Below are 21,765 nucleotides of genomic sequence, written 5' to 3' on the forward strand. Positions count from 1 at the left end.
CACTGTGAATGTCAACTCATGGTGACTGACGTGCACACCTAAACACACGTGCACACGTACATACGCGCGCGCGCGCACACGCATACACACACACACACACACACACACACACACACACACACACACACACACACACACACACACACACACACACACACTCACTACGTGGGGCCTCGTAGCCTGGTGGATAGCGCGCAGGATTCGTAATTCTGTGGCGCGGGTTCGATTCCCGCACGAGGCAGAAACAAATGGGCAAAGTTTCTTTCACCCTGAATGCCCCTGTTACCTAGCAGTAAATAGGTACCTGGGAGTTAGTCAGCTGTCACGGGCAGCTTCCTGGGGTGTGTGTGTGTGTGGTGTGGAAAAAAAAAACAAAAAAAAGTAGTTAGTAAACAGTTGATTGACAGTTGAGAGGCGGGCCGAAAGAGCAAAGCTCAACCCCCGTAAAAACACAACTAGTAAACACACACACGCACACACACACACACACACGAGAAGCCTATGCCACGCTTTCTAACTTCAGAATTGATTTTATATACATGGATGGCGATATACTAAAGAAATTGTTCACGACTTTTGTTCACGACAGAGTGGTAGACGGTTGGAACAGGTTAGGTGAGGTGGTGGTGGAGGCCAAGACCGTCAGTAGTTTCAAAGCGTTATATGACAAAGAGTGCTGGGAAGACGGGACACCACGAGCGTAACTCTCATCCTGTAACTACACTTAGGTAATTACACTTACGTAATTACACACACACACACACACACACACACACACACACACACACACACACACACACACACACACACACACACACACACACACGGGGAGCCGGTGGCTGAGCGGACAGCACGCTGCATGCGTGATCCTGTGGTCCCAGGTTCGATTCCCGGCGCCTGCGAGAAACAATGGGCAGAGTTTCTTTCACCCTGATGCTCCTTTTACCTAGCAGTAAATAGGTACCTGGGAGTTAGTCAGCTATCACGGGCTGCTTCCTGGGTGTGTGTGTGGGGGGGGGGGGGGGGGAATAGTAGTTAGTAACAGTTGAGAGGCGGGCCGAAAGAGCAGAGTTCAGCCCCAGGAAGCACAAATAGGTGAGTACACACACACAGCCGTGAATACACCTCGCGGCTGAGTGGAGAGCGCTCGGGGATCGTAGTCCTAATGCCCAGGCTCGATTCACGGCGGAGGTGGAAACCAATGGGCACAGTTTCTGCCTCCCTGTTCACCTAGCAGTAAAAAAGGTACCTGGGAGTTAGACAGCTGCTGCGGGCTCCTTCCTGGGTGTGTTTGTGAAATATATACGTAGTAGATATAATAGAGGAAAGTAGACTAGTTAGGCGAGGTCCAAGAGCTAAAAGGTCTGTTTTGTAGATACAAATTGTAAATACACATTCAAATCCTTGTATATCACATATGTCAGACCAATCCTGGAGTATGCAGCTCCAGCAAGGAGTCCGTATCTCGTCAAACACAGGAGTAAATTGGAGAAGGTTAAGAGGTATGCCACCAGACTAGTACCCGAGCTGAAGGGTATGAGCTACAAGGAGAAACTATTGGAACGTCGCTGGAAGAAAGAAGAGCTAGGGGAGACATGATCACCACATACAAAATTCTTAGAGGAATTGATAGAGTAGATAACGAAAATTTATTTAACACGGTGGGCACACGCACAAAGGGACACAGGTGGAAACAGAGTACCCGATGAGCCATAGAGATGCAGTATTAGAAAGCACTGTTTTAGTGTCAGAGTAGTTAACAAATGGAATGAATTAGGCAATGATGTGGTGGAGGTTGACTCCATACACAATTTCAAATGTAGATATGATAGATCTTAATAGGCTCAGGAATCTAAACACGGGTTGATTGACAGTTGAGAGACAGGACCAAAGAGTCAGAGCTCAACCCCCGCAAGCACAACTAGGTGAGTACACACACACTTGTTAACAGTGATGTTTAATAGACCTTTACGGGTCCATCCAATCGTAAGGTCAATATTCAAAAGCTGAACCCAGTGGTCATTAGCACCATTCCTAGTGACAAGGTCAATACTCACTAGGCTAATATGGTTACTAAATCTGCTTGCTAATCAATAGGTTTTGTTACGTGTCAGGCTTAAGGTCTGTAAACGTCTAGACTGTAGGCATGTCAAACATGCAGCCTACGGGCCGCATGCGGTCCTTTGCAAGCACACCAGCATGCGCCCCGCATGATACAGCAAAGGGTAGGATACTGCAAAGGAAAGGATACAACGGATACTGTAATTTGGTCATTTAACGGCCAAAATTACAATTTTAATAATTTAAACTATAGCCTTTTAATAGATTACAAAAGAAACACGAATGCAGCAGTGAGGCTAAGTGAAAAGGAGCTGGAAAACTGCCAGTGCTGAGTCTGAACTGAGCTTTGCTAAGTATGACAATCACGCGTACCACAGTCAAAGGAATTTCTGGAAAGATTTCGTAATTTCTCATATTTTGAACACCACTTTGCATTATTCTCAGCACCATTCACCTTTTGATGTGGCCGAGGCAGAAGAAAGCCTGCAGATTCAGTTATGAATCATATCTATTAGATATGTATAGTCGGATTCTACACTCAGAGCAAAGTATCTTGACATGGGGATACCTGGTTTCTTTTCATACCTTCCTGAAAAGTTTGAAAACTTCTAAACTTTAAAGTTTTAAAAAGTTTTTAAAACTTTTTAAAAAGTTTCAAAAACTTAATTTTTTTTTTTAAGTTTAAAAATATGGGCCACAAATGTGGGCCACATGGCCCTTGGGGGGGGGGACCCTCAGTTGTGGTGTGTGGCCCTCATGACAAGACAAATATGGCCCATATGGCCCTCGGGGGACCCTCACCGATACATACCGGCAGTCTAGAGGCTTATTAAGGCCGCCAAAATACCTTACACCAGCTATACTTCAGCCCTGAAGCTATACTTCAGCCCTGAACTTAGCTTTTACTGATATAAACCTGCAATATACTCACACTAATAAATTGAATACACCTATTGCAATCAATCAATTTAATAACAAAATCAATATTATATATAAATTATCATATATAATTTATATACACAATTACATATAATCTACGGAAGTACATAATTCGTTATTTTTTTTTTTTTACTAAATTTGACACCTAGGAGCAAATGTTGCCAAGTTGCATAGATGCAATAGCCAGTGCAACAACACCTGACGACAACACCTGACGACAACACCTGACGACAACACCTGACGACAACACCTGACGACAACACCTGACCCGTTGCGTGGGAACTGGAATAACTGAACACCACTTTGCGTGTGAACATTTAGCGTGAAACTCAAGGCCAAGTGGGTGTAATAGACAAAATTGTTCTTGTAATGGGAGGCCACTAAATGCACTCGCTGCCTCAATGACCTAATTATTTAAAAAGTTGCAAACTTGCATTCTCTCCACGTGGTGCTCAGGATGTTTTGGTTAAGCAGCCTTCGTCAGAAGCGACACAGGGAGAAGGTGTAGTAACCTGGGAGTGAAGGAGCCGGTGGCTGAGGGGACAGAACACTGGTCGCGTGATCCTGTGGTCCCGGGTTCCATCCCGGGCGCCGACGAGAAACAATGGGCAGAGTTTCTTTCATCCTGATGCCCCTGCCACCTAGCAGTAAATAGGTACCTGGGAGGTAGTCAGCTGTCACAGGCTGCTTCCTAGGGGTGGACGCCTGGTCGAGGACCGGGCCGCGGGGACACTAAGCCCCGAAATCATCTCAAGATAACCTCTTCACTAAAGTTTCTGGACCATTTACGCGCAGGTCTGATACCGCTGTCTACTGCTAGAACCTTACGATTTTGTAGGTATATTGGTCCATACGAGGCAGCACTTACTGGTCCATACGAGGCAGCACTTGTTGGTCCATACGAGGCAGCTCTTATTGGTCCATACGAGGCAGCACTTGTTGGTCCATACGAGGCAGCACTTACTGGTCCATACGAGGCAGCACTTACTGGTCCATACGAGGCAGCACTTGTTGGTCCATACGAGGCAGCACTTACTGGTCCATACGAGGCAGCACTTGTTGGTCCATACGAGGCAGCTCTTATTGGTCCATACGAGGCAGCACTTGTTGGTCCATACGAGGCAGCACTTACTGGTCCATACGAGGCAGCACTTATTGGTCCATACGAGGCAGCACTTACTGGTCCATACGAGGCAGCACTTACTGGTCCATACGAGGCAGCACTTGTTGGTCCATACGAGGCAGCTCTTATTGGTCCATACGAGGCAGCACTTGTTGGTCCATACGAGGCAGCACTTATTGGTCCATACGAGGCAGCACTTATTGGTCCATACGAGGCAGCACTTGTTGGTTCATACGAGGCAGCACTTATTGGTCCATACGAGGCAGCACTTATTGGTTCATACGAGGCAGCTCCCATTGGTCCATACGAGGCAGCACTTATTGGTTCATACGAGGCAGCTCTTATTGGTCCATACGAGGCAGCTCTTATTGGTTCATACGAGGCAGCACTTATTGGTTCATACGAGGCAGCACTTATTGGTTCATACGAGGCAGCACTTATTGGTTCATACGAGGCAGCACTTATTGGTTCATACGAGGCAGCACTTATTGGTTCATACGAGGCAGCACTTATTGGTTCATACGAGGCAGCTCCCATTGGTCCATACGAGGCAGCACTTATTGGTTCATACGAGGCAGCTCTTATTGGTCCATACGAGGCAGCACTTGTTGGTTCATACGAGGCAGCACTTATTGGTTCATACGAGGCAGCACTTATTGGTTCATACGAGGCAGCACTTATTGGTCCATACGAGGCAGCACTTATTGGTCCATACGAGGCAGCTCCCATTGGTTCATACGAGGCAGCTCTTATTGGTCCATACGAGGCAGCACTTATTGGTCCATACGAGGCAGCTCCCATTGGTTCATACGAGGCAGCACTTATTGGTCCATACGAGGCAGCACTTATTGGTTCATACGAGGCAGCTCTTATTGGTTCATACGAGGCAGCACTTGTTGGTCCATACGAGGCAGCTCCCATTGGTCCATACGAGGCAGCACTTATTGGTTCATACGAGGCAGCTCCCATTGGTTCATACGAGGCAGCTCCCATTGGTCCATACGAGGCAGCACTTATTGGTTCATACGAGGCAGCTCTTATTGGTCCATACGAGGCAGCACTTACTGGTTCATACGAGGCAGCTCTTATTGGTCCATACGAGGCAGCACTTATTGGTTCATACGAGGCAGCACTTATTGGTTCATACGAGGCAGCTCCCATTGGTCCATACGAGGCAGCACTTATTGGTTCATACGAGGCAGCACTTATTGGTTCATACGAGGCAGCTCTTATTGGTTCATACGAGGCAGCACTTATTGGTTCATACGAGGCAGCACTTGTTGGTCCATACGAGGCAGCACTTATTGGTCCATACGAGGCAGCACTTGTTGGTCCATACGAGGCAGCTCTTATTGGTCCATACGAGGCAGCACTTGTTGGTCCATACGAGGCAGCTCCCATTGGTCCATACGAGGCAGCTCTTATTGGTCCATACGAGGCAGCTCTTATTGGTCCATACGAGGCAGCACTTGTTGGTCCATACGAGGCAGCTCTTATTGGTCCATACGAGGCAGCACTTATTGGTCCATACGAGGCAGCTCCTATTTATATCACCTGTTTTATATATGTCTATCCTACGCTAGAAACAAACCAAACGACCCCTCTTATATTACTCTGTAATTTGTTCCATGAACAAACCCATTTTACCGCTCCAGTATTTAACAGGTCTTTCTGGAATCAAAACTTATCAAATATATATTATATAATAAATATATGCATATGTGTGAGAAAGTTGCAGGAACAAGCAAGCCAAAGTTCACTAAAAACTCTATATATACATACAGATATATATAAAGAAAACATACAAAAAAATAATTTCTTCTTCGAGGATGTGGGTCCATGCAATTGTACCAGAGGTGGTATATATGGTGGTATTAGGGGTATATATAAATATATATATATATATATATATATATATATATATATATATATATATATATATATATATATATATATATATATATATATATATATATATATATTGGTAGCAGTTTTTCCTGTAGACATATATTATTAAATATGACCGAAAAAGTAAGATTAATAATTCTAACACGAATTTTCTCGATCTTTCTTACGTTTCTTTTCACTGTTGATGGTAATTCAAAAATCAATTCTCCAAAATTCATTTTTATTTCTAGTCTGACGCGACACTTGAGCGCGTTTCGTAAAACTTATTACATTTTCAAAGACTTTAGTTTACACACACACACACACAACTTTAACTGAATAGAGCTAAAACATCTTCGAGTTTTTTATACCTACATTTCGGTGAGGTGACATGTTACAATAGTTTTGGATGAGGTGCAAATAAACTTTTTACAGAAGACAGAACACGAAACAATGGGTATTAAAGGTAGGTAACTGCAGAAGGCCTATTTTTATTGGCCCATATTTCTTGATGCTTCTATATTGGAGCGGAGTCTTGAAGTGGGTAGAATATAGTTGTGCATTAATTGGCTGTTGATTGCTGGTGTTGACTTCTTGATGTGTAGTTCCTCGCAGACGTCAAGCCGCCTGCTATCGCTGTATCTATCGATGATTTCTTTGTTGTTTGCTAAGATTTCTCTGGTGATGGTTTGGTTGTGGGAAGAGACTATATGTTCCTTAATGGAGCCCTGCTGCTTAAGCATCGTTAAACGCCTAGAAAGAGATGTTGTTGTCTTGCCTATATACTGAGTTTTTTGAGGCTTACAGTCCCCAAGAGGGAATTTGAAGGCATAGACGACCTTGGTCTCTTTTAAAGCGTTCTGCTTAGTGTCTGGAGAGTTTCTCATGAGTAGGCTGCCGTTTTTTTGGTTTTATAGTAAATTGTCAGTTGTATCTTCTGATTTTTGTCTGTAGGAATAACGTTTCTACTAACAATATCTTTCAGGACCCTTTCCTCCGTTTTATGGGCTGTGGAAAAGAAGTTCCTGTAAAATAGTCTAATAGGGGGTATAGGTGTTGTGTTAGTTGTCTCTTCAGAGGTTGCATGGCGTTTCACTTTCCTTCTTATGATGTCTTCGACGAAACCATTGGAGAAGCCGTTGTTGACTAGGACCTGCCTTACCCTACAGAGTTCTTCGTCGACTTGCTTCCATTCTGAGCTGTGGCTGAGAGCACCGTCGACATAAGCGTTAACAACACTCCTCTTGTACCTGTCTGGGCAGTCGCTGTTGGCATTCAGGCACATTCCTATGTTTGTTTCCTTAGTGTAGACTGCAGTTTGGAAAACTCCGCTCCTTTCCATGACTGTTACATCTAGAAAGGGCAGCTTCCCATCCTTCTCCATCTCGGAAGTGAAACGCAACACAGAATTCTGCTCAAATGCCTCCTTCAGCTCCTGCAGATGTCTGACATCAGGTACCTATGTAAAAATTTCGTCAACATACCTGCAGTATATGGCCGGTTTCAAGTTCATGTCGACTAAGACTTTTTGCTCGATGGTACCCATGTAGAAGTTTGCAAACAGGACACCTAGGGGAGAATCCATGGCGACCCCATCTACTTGCTTATACATGTGTCCATCCGGGCTCAAGAAGGGTGCCTCTTTAGTACAAGCTTGGAGTAGTTTCCTCAGAATATTTTCTGGCATGTCAAGAGGAGTACAGGCCGGATCACGATACACTCTGTCGGCTATCATCCCGATTGTTTCATCCACAGGTACGTTGGTAAACAGTGATTCTACGTCCAACGAGGCTCTTATCCCTGTGGCCCGTGTTCCCTGCAGTAAGTCAGCAAATTCCTTTGGAGACTTCAGGCTGAAGGCATAAGGGACATAAGGAGTCAGCAAGCCGTTGAGACGTTTCGCCAGTCTGTACGTGGGTGTAGGTATCTGGCTGATGATTGGCCGAAGTGGGTTTCCAGGCTTGTGTGTCTAGACATTTCGATATGCGTATGGAAGGGGGAAGGAATGGTGCTCAACCACATGGACGGTCGGGGATTGAACACCGACCTACAATGATGCGAAACCGTCGCTGTATCGTCCAGTCCAAGTGGTTGGGCTCTAAGTAAGTGAAGAGAATGCTTGCTTGGCTCGTGGAATGAAATTTTTGCTTTTCCTTTAGGATAGTTTTAAGAGAAAGTCGCTCAGAGCGCAATAAAGAACCTTGTTGTTGGTGTCCTCTTATGGTAGATATTGCCTCCGTGGGAGGAGGGCAATATTCCTGCTATGGGTCTCCAGAGTTCTGTTAGAGGTCGGTTAGGTTCTATCCCGCCACCCCCTCCCCCCTCTGGGCTTTATGAGGGGCCTCCGTCTGGGCTTTATGAGGACCCACCGTCTGGACTTTATCAGGGCCTTCCGTCTGGGCTTTATCAGGTCCCTCCGTCTGGGCTGTATCAGGGCCCTCTGGGCTTTATCAGGTCCCTCCGTCTGGGCTGTATCAGGGCCCTCTGGGCTTTATCAGGTCCCTCCGTCTGGGCTTTATCACGGCCCTCTGTCTGGGCTTTATGAGGGCCCTCCGTCTGGGCTTTATCAGGGCCCTCCGTCTGGGCTTTATCACGGCCCTCTGTCTGGGCTTTATGAGGGCCCTCCGTCTGTGCTCAATCATGCTAAGATGATCAGTCATAATTAGCAAAATAACAGATATGTCTTTCTTCTAATATAACATGCTTCACAAGTATAAATAATTAATTATTAAAGTAATTAGCAAGAAGTATACTCAACTAAGTGACATATATCTAATTTAATGTTTTTTTTTTTACACAGAGAAATCACATTATCGTGACATATCACATAGAAAATCCATAGAAGCCGTGACAAGGATTCGAACCTCTGCGCTGGGTGTTACCCAGAGGAATGCACTAGACTAGAGCGAGGATCCGGGAACACACAGCACATTGGTTCGAATTCTCATCATAGCTCATATGGGATTTTTTTTTATAATAGTGTAAAACCATACATTGAAATTAGTGCAAAAGGATACCAACATTTGAATTAACATGAATAAAGTGATTAGGTATTTCCTTGCATTTCTTTTTCCTTTTCCATTCCAGTCACCACCTATATCGCCTTGTTCTATTTTCTCTTCTAAGGCTGCTCTTGTCCACCTTGTTTGTCTATTTCCCCTTGGCATCTTTAATGCAGGGATCATATCCCCTCTGTTCCTTGTCTCCTAGTACTGCGAGACGAGTTTTAATGACTTGATTCCGTAATTTAGCCATTTCAATTCAGACACTAGCCTTTTTGCAAACCCATGCACATGTTATATTAATGTGTTTATGAGATAGGGGTTCCACGCCTGTGCTGTGGACTCACAGCACATATATATATATATATATATATATATATATATATATATATATATATATATATATATATATATATATATATATATATATATATATATATATATATATAACACATTTGTCAGCAAATAGGGCCCCTGAGTCCATAAGAAAAGTTAAGTAACACGCCGAGGGCTGTGTGGTGGGCATTAATACAGAGGTACAACCAGGAACACTCAACGTAGCCACAACGTTATATAGACGTCACGGAAACGTTGCAGCAACGTCATGGTCGTTTCCTATGCGATATCCTCCCATATTCGTCGAACTTGGCGACGCTTCCCGGTGCCGTTAGGAAGGCTGGGTTGGAAAAATAATTTTTTCAGCGGAGTGACAGCGTTGTGTGATAAACAGCTCCTGTCACCCGGATACCCGTCCCTCCAAGGTAGTTATTTGCCCCCCTGTCTACCCCGTCAGTGTGGTGGAAGGGACAGAGGTGGCGATGCTTCTATAATCGCCTTTGAGCCGTAATGGACAGAATTAGTTGACACGTGAGAACGTTGATCATAGAGGAGGTGAGAAAGACCAGCTGAGAAAATGATAATCCTCGCCCTTGTGGGCTTGTATTGAGGTAGTGGTTGTGGGGGGGGGGGGGTGATAGTTGTTGGAATTTGTCATTAAAGGAGGATAGTTAGTGCTAGTAGGATAGGGGATGGATCTTTTCCGGTGCCAGGAGAAAGGGATTGAAGAAGGTCTTTTCAGTGCTCGTAGAGAAAAGTAAAGGGGGGGGGGAGGATGAAGAGCCGGGTGTGTAGGATAGAGGATCAGGATACTTCAATGACACGGTGATTGAACTCATCTTCCTGGATAATTGGAAACGTCGTATTGAATATTATAAGAAAGGGGAGACAGGAGAGGCAGGAGAGAGATAGAGAGCGAGAGGAGAGAGAGAGAGAGAGAGAGAGAGAGAGAGAGAGAGAGAGAGAGAGAGAGAGAGAGAGAGAGAGAGAGAGAGAGAGAGAGAGAGAGAGAGAGAGAGACAGAGACAGAGAGAGAGAGAGGAGGGCTTGGGCATCCTAGATGAGCTCTGAGCTACCTGCAACTAACAGTCTTGTCATGTATCATTAAATGACTCTTATTCCTAATGAATACTAATAATAAGCTCATATCAAATTAGCTTTTGGAGATAGGCTTCAGATGAGCTGAGATAAGTTAACAACTCTTAGCTTGCATTTTCATTGGGAACATCAGCAGGATTGCGAACGAACCTCAGCCTTAGTTACGAACGAGCGGGAGGTGAAGGGTAGCCATAGACCCAAGATCTGCCCTAACACAGACGACTGTGAAGTGAAAACATTCCAATTAGTGTTATCAACATCAGCTGGAACATTATGTTTGGCACCAGCCAGTGCCATAACGTCGGGCCTGAAACTTTCTGGCCCTCGGGGCGGAGCTGGGGATAAAAAGTGGCCCTCGGGGCGGAGCAGGGGATAAAGAGTGGCCCTCCTACACCTGTATAAATGCATGGCCCTTCATGTATATAAACTGGGGGGAGGATGTATAAACTGAAGTGGCACTGTGCCGACCCATACATCCTCCCACTGCTTGGCATTAACGACGGTGCCAAGTTGGACGAGTGCCAGAAGTGGATAAAGTGCTGCCAGCATGTTTAAGCTCTCCCACGCCTCCCATGCATTGGGGGGGGGGGGGAAGCGGTTATCTTGGGGTTATCTTGAGATGATTTCGGGGCTTTTTTTTTTTAGTGTCCCCGCGGCCCGGTCCTCGCCCAGGCTTCCACCCCCAGGAAGCAGCCCGTGACAGCTGACTAACACCCAGGTACCTATTTTACTGGTAGGTAACAGGGGCATAGGGTGAAAGAAACTCTGCCCATTGTTTCTCGCCGGCGCCTGGGATTGAACCCAGGACCACAGGATCGCAAGTCCAGCGTGCTGTCCGCTCGGCCGACCGGCTCCTCCCTGTCCGACCGGCCGACCGGGTTAACGAAAAAATTTAATAATAAATAAAAAATTAAACTAGGCCTATTTTAATTCATGTTAAACGGCTACTATTTATACCCAACAATTAACTGTCAATAATATAGTTGTCCAATCCGTGCATGATATTTTCCCCTTTGTAATGTTGTTTAGTAACTTGTTCCACAGATCTGCCATTAACGTTCCGATCTATTTTATTTAACCTATATTTTTTACCTATTTTTGTTTAATCTAAACTTTCCTAACTTGCCTCAACACACAATACTCTAAATACTCTAAACAGCTAAATACTCTAAACAGCTAAATACTCTAAACAGCTAAATACTCTAAACAGCGGATATGAACTTAATGACCGTAGATTCAGGACAGACCTGGGTAAATACTGGTTTGGAAAATGGTTATTAATTCACGGAACAAATTTACGGGGTAACATAAAAGACGTGGGATCGCTAGATTGTTTCAAGCGTAGGTTAGACATATGAGTCTGGTTCTAAATAAATGAATTGCCACGTATTGAACAAAAGGTCATTTGCAGCTTGCATTACAACATATGAATACAGTTTAATGAATTATTCGGGGTTCTAACATAATGTAAGCATTCATCGCTATGTTAATGTCCACTTTGTAATAACCTTTCATGTATTTTTTAGACTTCAATCATGTCTCACTGCCTTAATAGATACTGTAAATTTAGTTTTTTGTCTTAAGAAATTTTGATTCCTGCTGCCTGTTGTACTCATTTAGTTGTGCTTACGAAGGTTGAGCTCTGGCTCTTTGGGCCCGCCTCTCAACTGTCAATCAATCAATCAACTATTTATTTTCACACACACACACACACACACACACACACACACACACACACACACACACACACACACACACACACACACACACACACACACACACACACACACACACACACACACACACACAAGGGATAAGGGAATACCTAAGCAATAGGAAGCAAAGAGTTACGGTGAGGGGTGAAACCTCAGATTGGCGTGAAGTCACCAGTGGAGTCCCACAGGGCTCTGTACTCGGTCCTATCCTGTTTCTGATATACGTGAACGATCTCCCGGAGGGTATAGACTCATTCCTCTTAATGTTTGCTGACGATGTCAAAATTATGAGCAGGATTAAGACAGAGGAGGACTGCTTGAGGTTTCAAGAAGATCTAGACAAACTAAAGGAATGGTCGAATAAATGGTTGTTAGAGTTTAACCCAAGCAAATGTAATGAAATGAAGATAGGTGTAGGGAGCAGGAGGCCAGTTACAAGGTATCATTTGGGAGATGAAATTCTACACGAGTCAGAGAGAAAGAAAGACCTGGGGGTTAATATAACGCCAGACCTGTCCCCTGAAGCACGTATCAAGAGGATAACATCAGCAGCATATGCCAGGTTGGCTAACATAAGAACGGCATTTAGACACTTGTGCAAGGAATCATTCAGAACTTTGTATACCACCTAATCCTAGAGTATGCAGCCCCAGCATGGAGTCCATATCTAGTCAAGCATAAGACCAAACTGGAAAAAGTTCAAAGGTTTGCCACCAGACTAGTTTGCCACATACCCGGGCTGAGAGGTATAAGCTACGAGGGGAGACTACGGGAATTAAACCTCACGTCGCTAGAAGACAGAAGAGTTAGGGAGGATATCATCACCACGTACAAGATTCTCAGAGGAATTGACAGGGTAGATAAAGACGGGCTATTTAACACAAGGGGAACACGCACAAGGGGACACAGGTGGAAACTGAGTGCCCAAATGAGCCACAGAGATATTAGAAATAACTTTTTTAGTGTCAGAGTGGTTGACAAATGGAATGCATTAGGAAGTGATGTGGTGGAGCCTGACTCCATACACAGTTTCAAGTGTAGATATGATACAGCCCAATAGGCTCAGGAAACTGTACACCTGTTGATTGACGGTTGAGAGGCGGGACCAAAGAGCCAGAGCTCAACCCCCGCAAGCACAATTAGGTGAGTACAATTAGGTGAGTACACACAAACACATACAGAGAAAGCAGCCCCGTGGCTAGCATATTGTAAACCAATAGTACTCATTCTGTGACTGGTGGTGACTTGTGCACTCCGTACTCACCCTGAGAGCCCTAGTTTTTTGTTCATTTTATACACATCCTGTGAGTGATAGTTTATTGTGCACCCAGTACTTATTCCATGAGCGGAAGTTTGTACACGCGGTACCAATCATATGAACTGACATGCAATGGATTATTGAGGATAGAAGAGGGGCCTCGGAGGCCCCTGTGGGCCGGCGAGAGAGAGCTGGGGGCCTCAGAGGGCCCTGTGGGCCGGCGAGAGAGAGCTGGGGGCCTCAGAGGGCCCTGTGGGCCGGCGAGAGAGAGCTGGGGGCCTCAGAGGGCCCTGTGGGCCGGCGAGAGAGAGCTGGGGACCTCAGAGGGCCCTGTGGGCCGGCGAGAGAGAGCTGGGGGCCTCGGAGGGCTGTGTGGACCGGCGAGAAAGAGCTGGGGGCCTCGGAGGGCTCTGTGGACCGGCGAGAGAGAGCTGGGGGCCTCGGAGGGGTATGTGGACCGGCGAGAGAGAGCTGGGGACCTCAGAGGGCCCTGTGGGCCGGCGAGAGAGGGCGGGGATCGCCGGGGGCGGGGCCTCAGGACCTCTGGGGTCCCCCTTGCTCTTGCATTAATGTTCTTCAAATTTAATATTTTTGAAATGTGTTTCTATAACAGTAATGATAATCATTAACACGAGCGTTCTGAATGCAGCAAAGGTACAGTCAACGCCAACAAGTACCTGTAGCGTGTCTCTAGTGTCCTCCTAAACACTGCTGGCGTCTTTTCTCCCGGAGTTGGTGGCACTATTTCTGTCGCAACTCCTCTACTCTATTGTGGCACTTCTCGGTAACCTTCAATATCAGAGGGAGAGTCAGAGAGGCACTGTCAGGGAGGATGACACGGAGAGTTGCAATATTTCCAGGGAGCTTGCCTCTGAATATGTAGCTAAGTTGGCGAGTAGCGGGGGAGGGGGATTATGACATGCGGATCCTAAATGCAACAAATGTGAGACCATTCATTGAATAAGCAGCACCGCGTAGAATCCTCATCTTAAACACAGTTATAACTAAAAAGGGGTCTATAGATAAGCAACAAGGTTCATTCCTGAGCTAATGGACCTAAGATATGGGTAAATGACTGAGGAAAACTAACCTTGATACACTGGTGAAAAGGGGGGAATAGAGAAGATATGATAACGACGTGAAAGATCCTAAGGAATTGATAGATTAGACATATAAGTTTAGTTAAAATTTAGAAAACCCAAGAGCGAGGAGACTAGACGCGAATTAGTGAGATCTCCAAAGAATTTCTTCAGTGTTGTTAAAGTAAAATTAAAATTATTATATAGAGATACAAAGGATCAATCACTGCGGTTACCTGGTAGGGAGAGAATTTGTATATTTGATAAAACCGCTGATTACACGAAGCGTGCGGGTTAGCGGAAACGTGTTTGGAGCAAAGTCAATACGCAATTTTAAATGTAAATGTGAAAAAAGTGGGAATTGAGTCACTGTATTAAATTATATGTTGGAAATGGGGGGGACATGATTCTGAACCTGTATACACATGCAGGTTTAATCCTTGCCGACCCGCTCTCTGTCTCAAACCAGATTTTATATGTTCAAAAACATTATATAATATATATATATATATATATATATATATATATATATATATATATATATATATATATATATATATATATATATATATTTATTTATATATATATATATAATATATATATGTATTTATATATAAATATGTTTTTCAAAGGACAAACAAGCTTGGACGTATATTCCTCTAACAAGCAGCATTTTCTGACGAACATAACTACGACTCCAATTAGCGCACAACATAGTTGTTCAATCCACAAATCCCAAAAGCAGATAGCTCAAAATATTTTTGTACATAAAATAGGGTAATTCAACCCGTCTTCTCACCTAATTGGTCGCATTTTTACGGAATCAACCAATCCGTTAAAAATGCGACTTATCAGTAAACATTATAAACTACAATTACACCATACTTTTTCTATGTATCGGCAGAAACGGATTAAGCAGGTCTTAAGTGTTCTTGCGTCTCTGGTCAGAGAAAAACAGTTGCATTCCCCCAAATACTCAAGAGAATGTAAATAAAGATTTTGTTTACTCAAGCTTCATATAGAAGGTTGCCAATGCCTGGGATGATAGCTACTAAATTCCATATATGAAATGAATCCTTATAATGGCAACAAAAAGCTGAAGAATAAACCCAGTCATCTTAATAATATTGATATGAATTTTAACGTTTCCTATTTAGTTTTAGAAAAGTTATATATATTGGTGTATTGGGATTATAATCCATACGAATTACAATAATCGGATTTTATTTTGGTTTAGCCATATAAATGTTTAACTAGTATTCATGAATTATATAATTATCGCCTTGGCTTAGCATCTTCAACTGCATCTTCATGCCTGTCAAAGAAATGTCTTGTGGCTGTAGCGGTTGTGAGACTCCTGAAGTGATATTCCGTTCTTTATAACAAGTATCAGTGCCCGCCAGTGGTGGGCACCGAGTCTGATAAATAGTTTTCCGGTGATGGCTCAATAATTTATTGTGTAGTCAACAACTCTAAATTTGCAGAGTTTCTTTTTCTATGGATTCGTTTGAATAACAATTGTTGTCTATAATGCAGAAGTATTTACAAGATATATATATATATATATATATATATATATATATATATATATATATATATATATATATATATATATATATATATATATATATATATATATATATATATATATATATATTTATATATCATGTGTGTGTGTGTAATAATGTAATAAAAAGGTAATGTAAAAATTACCTTTTAATTTATCAATCTTTATAAAAAAATACTTTTTATTTATTAATCTACAAATAATTCAATATTTTACTACATTCATCCATGTTTCTGTGATTGCAATTACTTATTATCTTTCAATAAACTTTTGTATTGTCCTCGAAATTCTACTGTTATATGCATACTATACCTAAAGGGTGTTTTCTATCATAATGTCTCCCTCTTGGACCTATCATATCGAAGATACTTCTTTAATAAGGCCTTTTAAAGTTTTAAGTTCGAACCCCACCATATATCCTAGTTTGGATATTAATGTTTTCAAACCTCTACCAGCTACCACAAACCTACGCCACATCCCCTTCCTTCTATACATAGCTTTTTTGTCAAAGAAATTTTCCCTAGCTGTTAAAAAGAACTTATAACATTTGATTTGTTCCCATTTTGCAGCTGGCAGCTAATTGGCAGTTTCTATGGACATCATTAATTGCCAAATCTTATTCTCGGCAGAATTAGTTCTATGGTTAGGATGTATGATTTAATTCGACCTAATAATACCCTATAGCCACCCAAGCCTCGAATCATTGCATTATGCGTGGAGGAAGATAAGAGATTGGTTACGATTACCTATGAAGATATTATCCAACCTATGGACTATATAACCCAATTAACCAATCCCAGCCGCATTCAACGTGTCTTCTCAACTAATGCACCTCATTTTATGAGCAATGGTCTCCAACATACAAAATAAAGTGTGCTATGAAAAGTAGCGACTCACAAATATCCACGTTTTCTATGGATAAGTTGGTTAGATCACATAGGTGGCCTGGGTCTGTGCCTTACAGCACTCTTTATTTTGTTTGTTGTGGAAAATCAAGACATAATTTTTTTTTGTTATCCCCAAGCATCGTTTCAAAAATCCCTCGTCCATAGACCTGAGTATCACTAGCAATTACGACTTTCTTGCCTTTGCAATAGCGGTGCTAGTGATTCTGGTCCTCGCTAGTGGGATAACTCTTTTTAAATTCCCTACTTCATATTCCCCTGGGCTATTTTAAGAGGCAACACTAATTTCACCAAGGCCTTATTTTTTTAATAAATGAAAAAAGGGGATAATTATGAGCAAAAAGGATGAGATTATTTTTTTGTTTTACCAGCTATAAAGGTAAAAGTTGGAAGGCTCTGAGAGAAGTAATTATCATTCCCGAGCAGCAATTAGGGATGTTGCCTCCACCGACTCAGTAACGGCAAAGTTAAAAGTAATATTATTTGAAATCATATAAAATGTGAGCATTAATTAGCAAATATATAAATTTTAATAATTTTACGTATTATAATATATATATATATATATATATATATATATATATATATATATATATATATATATATTTATATATATATATATATATATATATATATATATATATATATATATATATATATATAAAATTATGAAATGGACAATATTACTGGCTGCCACAGACGTACGAATATTACAATTTGCAGCGTGGTTGCATGTTACACCACTCGTATGTCTACGGTCGCCAGACCTCCAACACGCAACCTTCTTGCTTTCAAGCCACCACCAGTATAAATATATATATATATATATACTTATATACGTGCCTATATTCGTATATACACTTTTACATGCGAATACTTGTCGTTGTTAATAGTAGACTATTCTTTTCTTGCAATATAACCACCAAACTTACTACAATTTTCAGTAGTAAACTATTAAAGTTGTTTACTACTTAAAACTGAGGCGATATTACCGTAGAGTTAATCATGGCTCTTGTCAAAGAGTTCTTGGCGCAAACTTGAAGGTTAAATGAGGCTGTTAAGGGGGTTATGGTCTGTTTGAAACCCTAATTGTACGGTAAACAACGTCTCGTTGATATCTAGCGTCTGTGTGTATTTTTCGTTTGAGAGAGAGAGGGAGGGAGATGGAGATAGACCGAGGAGGTAGGGAGAGGTGCGGGGGGGGGGGGGGGGGGAGGGTAGAGGGAGAACATGGGAAGAGGCCATCACTTCCCCTCCCTATATCAGACTCTTAGCAAGCACAGTGCTCACCAGAGTAGAGTTCACATTTCTAATCGAGTATTTAGCTCTAATATTTCACTTCTGTTCGGATTTTCAGTAGTAGGTTGAGAGCATGTTTTGGAACGCACCTGGATATATATATATATATATATATATATATATATATATATATATATATATATATATATATATATATATATATATATATATATATATATATATGTGGGAACCGACCTGTGAGATTTATATTTGTTTAATTTATATGAATTTATATTTACGTTAATTTATATACTTCGATAGCAATTTGTATAATGATAAGTGGACTGTATTTCTGCAATAATCTCAATCTCACAAATCGATCCTCTACACATTAGGGGGGTTTATATTTATATGTATATGCAGCCAATCAAACTACAAGAATAGACTACATACATTGAAGAGGTTCCTTATCTTATAGTACAGCAGGTTAGTCCACCAGGTATAACTAGGGTGTAGACACCAAATTATCCTCTTTGAGGTAGCTTCCATATCACCCAGTAACTGGTGCACAAATCTTCCATCCTCGTCTTGACCTGTCAAAAGTGCGCTAGCTGTGAAGCCAGAATCCTATATATGACAAGTATATCAGAGAAAACACTATACAGTACATGGAACATTAAAGACCTGGCTTAATTACCTTTAGTTTGAGGCGATTTCGCGATCTAACCGGGCCACCCTATATCCTGACATTAATGGCCATAAATGAATGATAAACGGGTTTCGGATAGACACTTAACTTGAATTGTAGACATCGTGTTGGAGATGGTACCTTTGGTTTCCATAACACTACGTCCAAGTAAAATTAACAGGAGCCGTATTTGCTCCCGTGTGCCTCTGGTCTCGTATACACAATGGCTGTTTAACACTCCATACTATTGACGTTACTGGCCGACATTGTCCAGAATGATAGGAGCCGAATTTGCTCCACACGTCTCGGAGGTGACACAACAATGGCTGCCCTCCTTCCTCACTCTCGCCTGGCCTACTTTGTCCAGATTTCAGAAAGTGATAGAAGGGTCACATTTACTCTACTTTAATATTGATAATTAAGTTAATTTATATAAGATGTTTTTATGATGGTAAAGTCCAAAGACTAATGTATTTAAGAATAATTCCCAGCAGAATAGCTGGTGAATTTATAATGGTATGTGGTGATGATATCCCGTTTTCTTTAGACGGTAATTCCACTACAAGTTACGTTTTCTATGGGTAACTTGTTGGTAATACAGCTATTATCTGTATGATTATTAAATGGTGTCGGATTTTCCGACATAATTCCCCAGGGGGCTGCTCACGGGTCGAAGTCCTAATTAGAACAGATGAACACCGATACTCCTCCTTCGAATTATTAGATTAATTTGATGTTAGTAGTTAGTAATCACACATTTGTGTGTCTGTTCGTACAGGACGGATGTCCCGTACTAGAGTTGCAGGGGTTAGAAGTCTAATGCGAATTCATTTCCCTGTCAACTCTTGAAAGGCTAATATTCAAGCCTTATTACATATTATTTAACCCAGAAGACTGAATGTGATCAAGTACTACAGTCAAGTATGATTCAGGGACTGCAGTGAGATCAGTGACATAGATATAACTTGAAGTTTCTTCAGGTAACTGGTCACTGATATATAAACACTGAGGCCCATGGAATACATCTTGATTAAATAATAAATGTATCAAATCAGTCATCAGATTTATTGGGGTTTAATTTAGTTAATTGATTCAGAAGATTGAATAGCTCATCATTAAAGTAAAGTATGGTTCTGAGACTGCAGTGGGTTCAGTGACATTGGTCGCAGTGACTTGTAGCTGTTTTAGGCTACTGTTCACTGATTTGCCACTGAGGCCTCATGAACTCATCTCCAGCTTTAAATGATGATACTAACATCAACCTCTGTTACTATAGTCAGCTGTAATCTCCTTAGTATAATGCTACTGGAGAAATATAATCAGCTGACAAATTTAGATTTCTACTGGTATTGTTTATCTGCAGGCATAGGTCTCCTCAGGCTTGATACTGGGCCTGAGAGTAATTTACCTCCTGCAGAGTTTAACATGGTTATACCCTGATATTTAGTAGGGCTTCCAATGAATTGATGGTAGTAGTCTGTCCCCACAAGGACAGCCATTTGGCATTTGATTTGCTCAAATTTACCTGCAGCTGCTTGATAATAGCTTTCCAGGTCAGCATAATCAACTTGAGATTGTTGTGACAAATCTTCACATTTCTTGATCTGTCTTGTTAAGTGGCCTTTAAGACCTGCAAGGGTTCTTTTCATTCTCCCTGCATTATCCATACTGGCTAGTTGGTAAAGCCTTGTGGGGCTTGTACTTGGGCTGCTCATAACACTGAACAAACACTAATGGTAGCCTAGGGTAAATTCTGCACTCACTAGGCAATAATCCTACCTCTACTAGAGGTTAGCACTTAAAATTAATACACATTATATATATACAATCATACACACTAATGATTTGAGTGATAAACCAGTGTCACTGGAAGTACCTTTAGGTTAGCTCTTCAATATCACCCCAGGATGGTAGAGACACTAATTAATCACTCAAAGGTGTAATGACCATAAGTAAATTATTATATATACAACTCAATTCGAGTTGATAAAAATTACACCCAAAATAGGGTCTGGACCATTCATTAATGGTGTTAGGTTGATCAATATAGTACAACTGACTATGGTAATAATGGGACTAGGATGAACAATAATAGTTCAACTAGTCATATCCTACCCTGTTGTGGGTTGGCAATTAGTAAATATTATACTGTGATCACTAGTGCAATATATATTAAATAATTCTCTATTTGGAGAAATAATATACACAATTATTGATAATAGCCTCTTAATTAGCCTCTATGAAACTTCTAATATTATCTAGAAGTATTAAATATTATTAGTGATCTCGCGAAATAAAGTCCACAAAATTCGTGGATAATCTCTCGCGAAATGTAACACCACGAAATCCGTGAACAATATCGCGAAGACACAGTCACTAATTTGGCTGGATTCTATATTAGCGCTGTCATTTCACGAAATAACACGCCACCAAATATCTGTGGGTGTGCATGAAACCGCTGACGAAGCTGAACTGGGCTGAGGGAGGCTCCTGAGCTCCCTCGAGGCTACGCTGCCGTCTTGACTGCTGGCTTTGTTTAAATAACACTGCACTAGTATATTTAATGAATCCACTGGTTAACTGGTTCATCCGGTACTAAGATGACCAAATGTGGGTTCATAGGACCGAATATTCCGGTTCCGAAGGTCCAAATAATCCGGTTCTGAAGGTCCAAATAATGTGGGAACCGACCTGTGAGATTTATATTTGTTTAATTTATATGAATTTATATTTACGTTAATTTATATACTTCGATAGCAATTTGTATAATGATAAGTGGGCTGTATTTCTGCAATAATCTCAATCTCACAAATCGATCCTCTACACATTAGGGGGGTTTATATTTATATGTATATGCAGCCAATCAAA

The sequence above is a fragment of the Procambarus clarkii genome, chromosome 22, assembly GCF_040958095.1.
Source record: "Procambarus clarkii isolate CNS0578487 chromosome 22, FALCON_Pclarkii_2.0, whole genome shotgun sequence".
In the NCBI taxonomy this organism is placed as follows: Eukaryota; Metazoa; Arthropoda; class Malacostraca; order Decapoda; family Cambaridae; genus Procambarus; species Procambarus clarkii.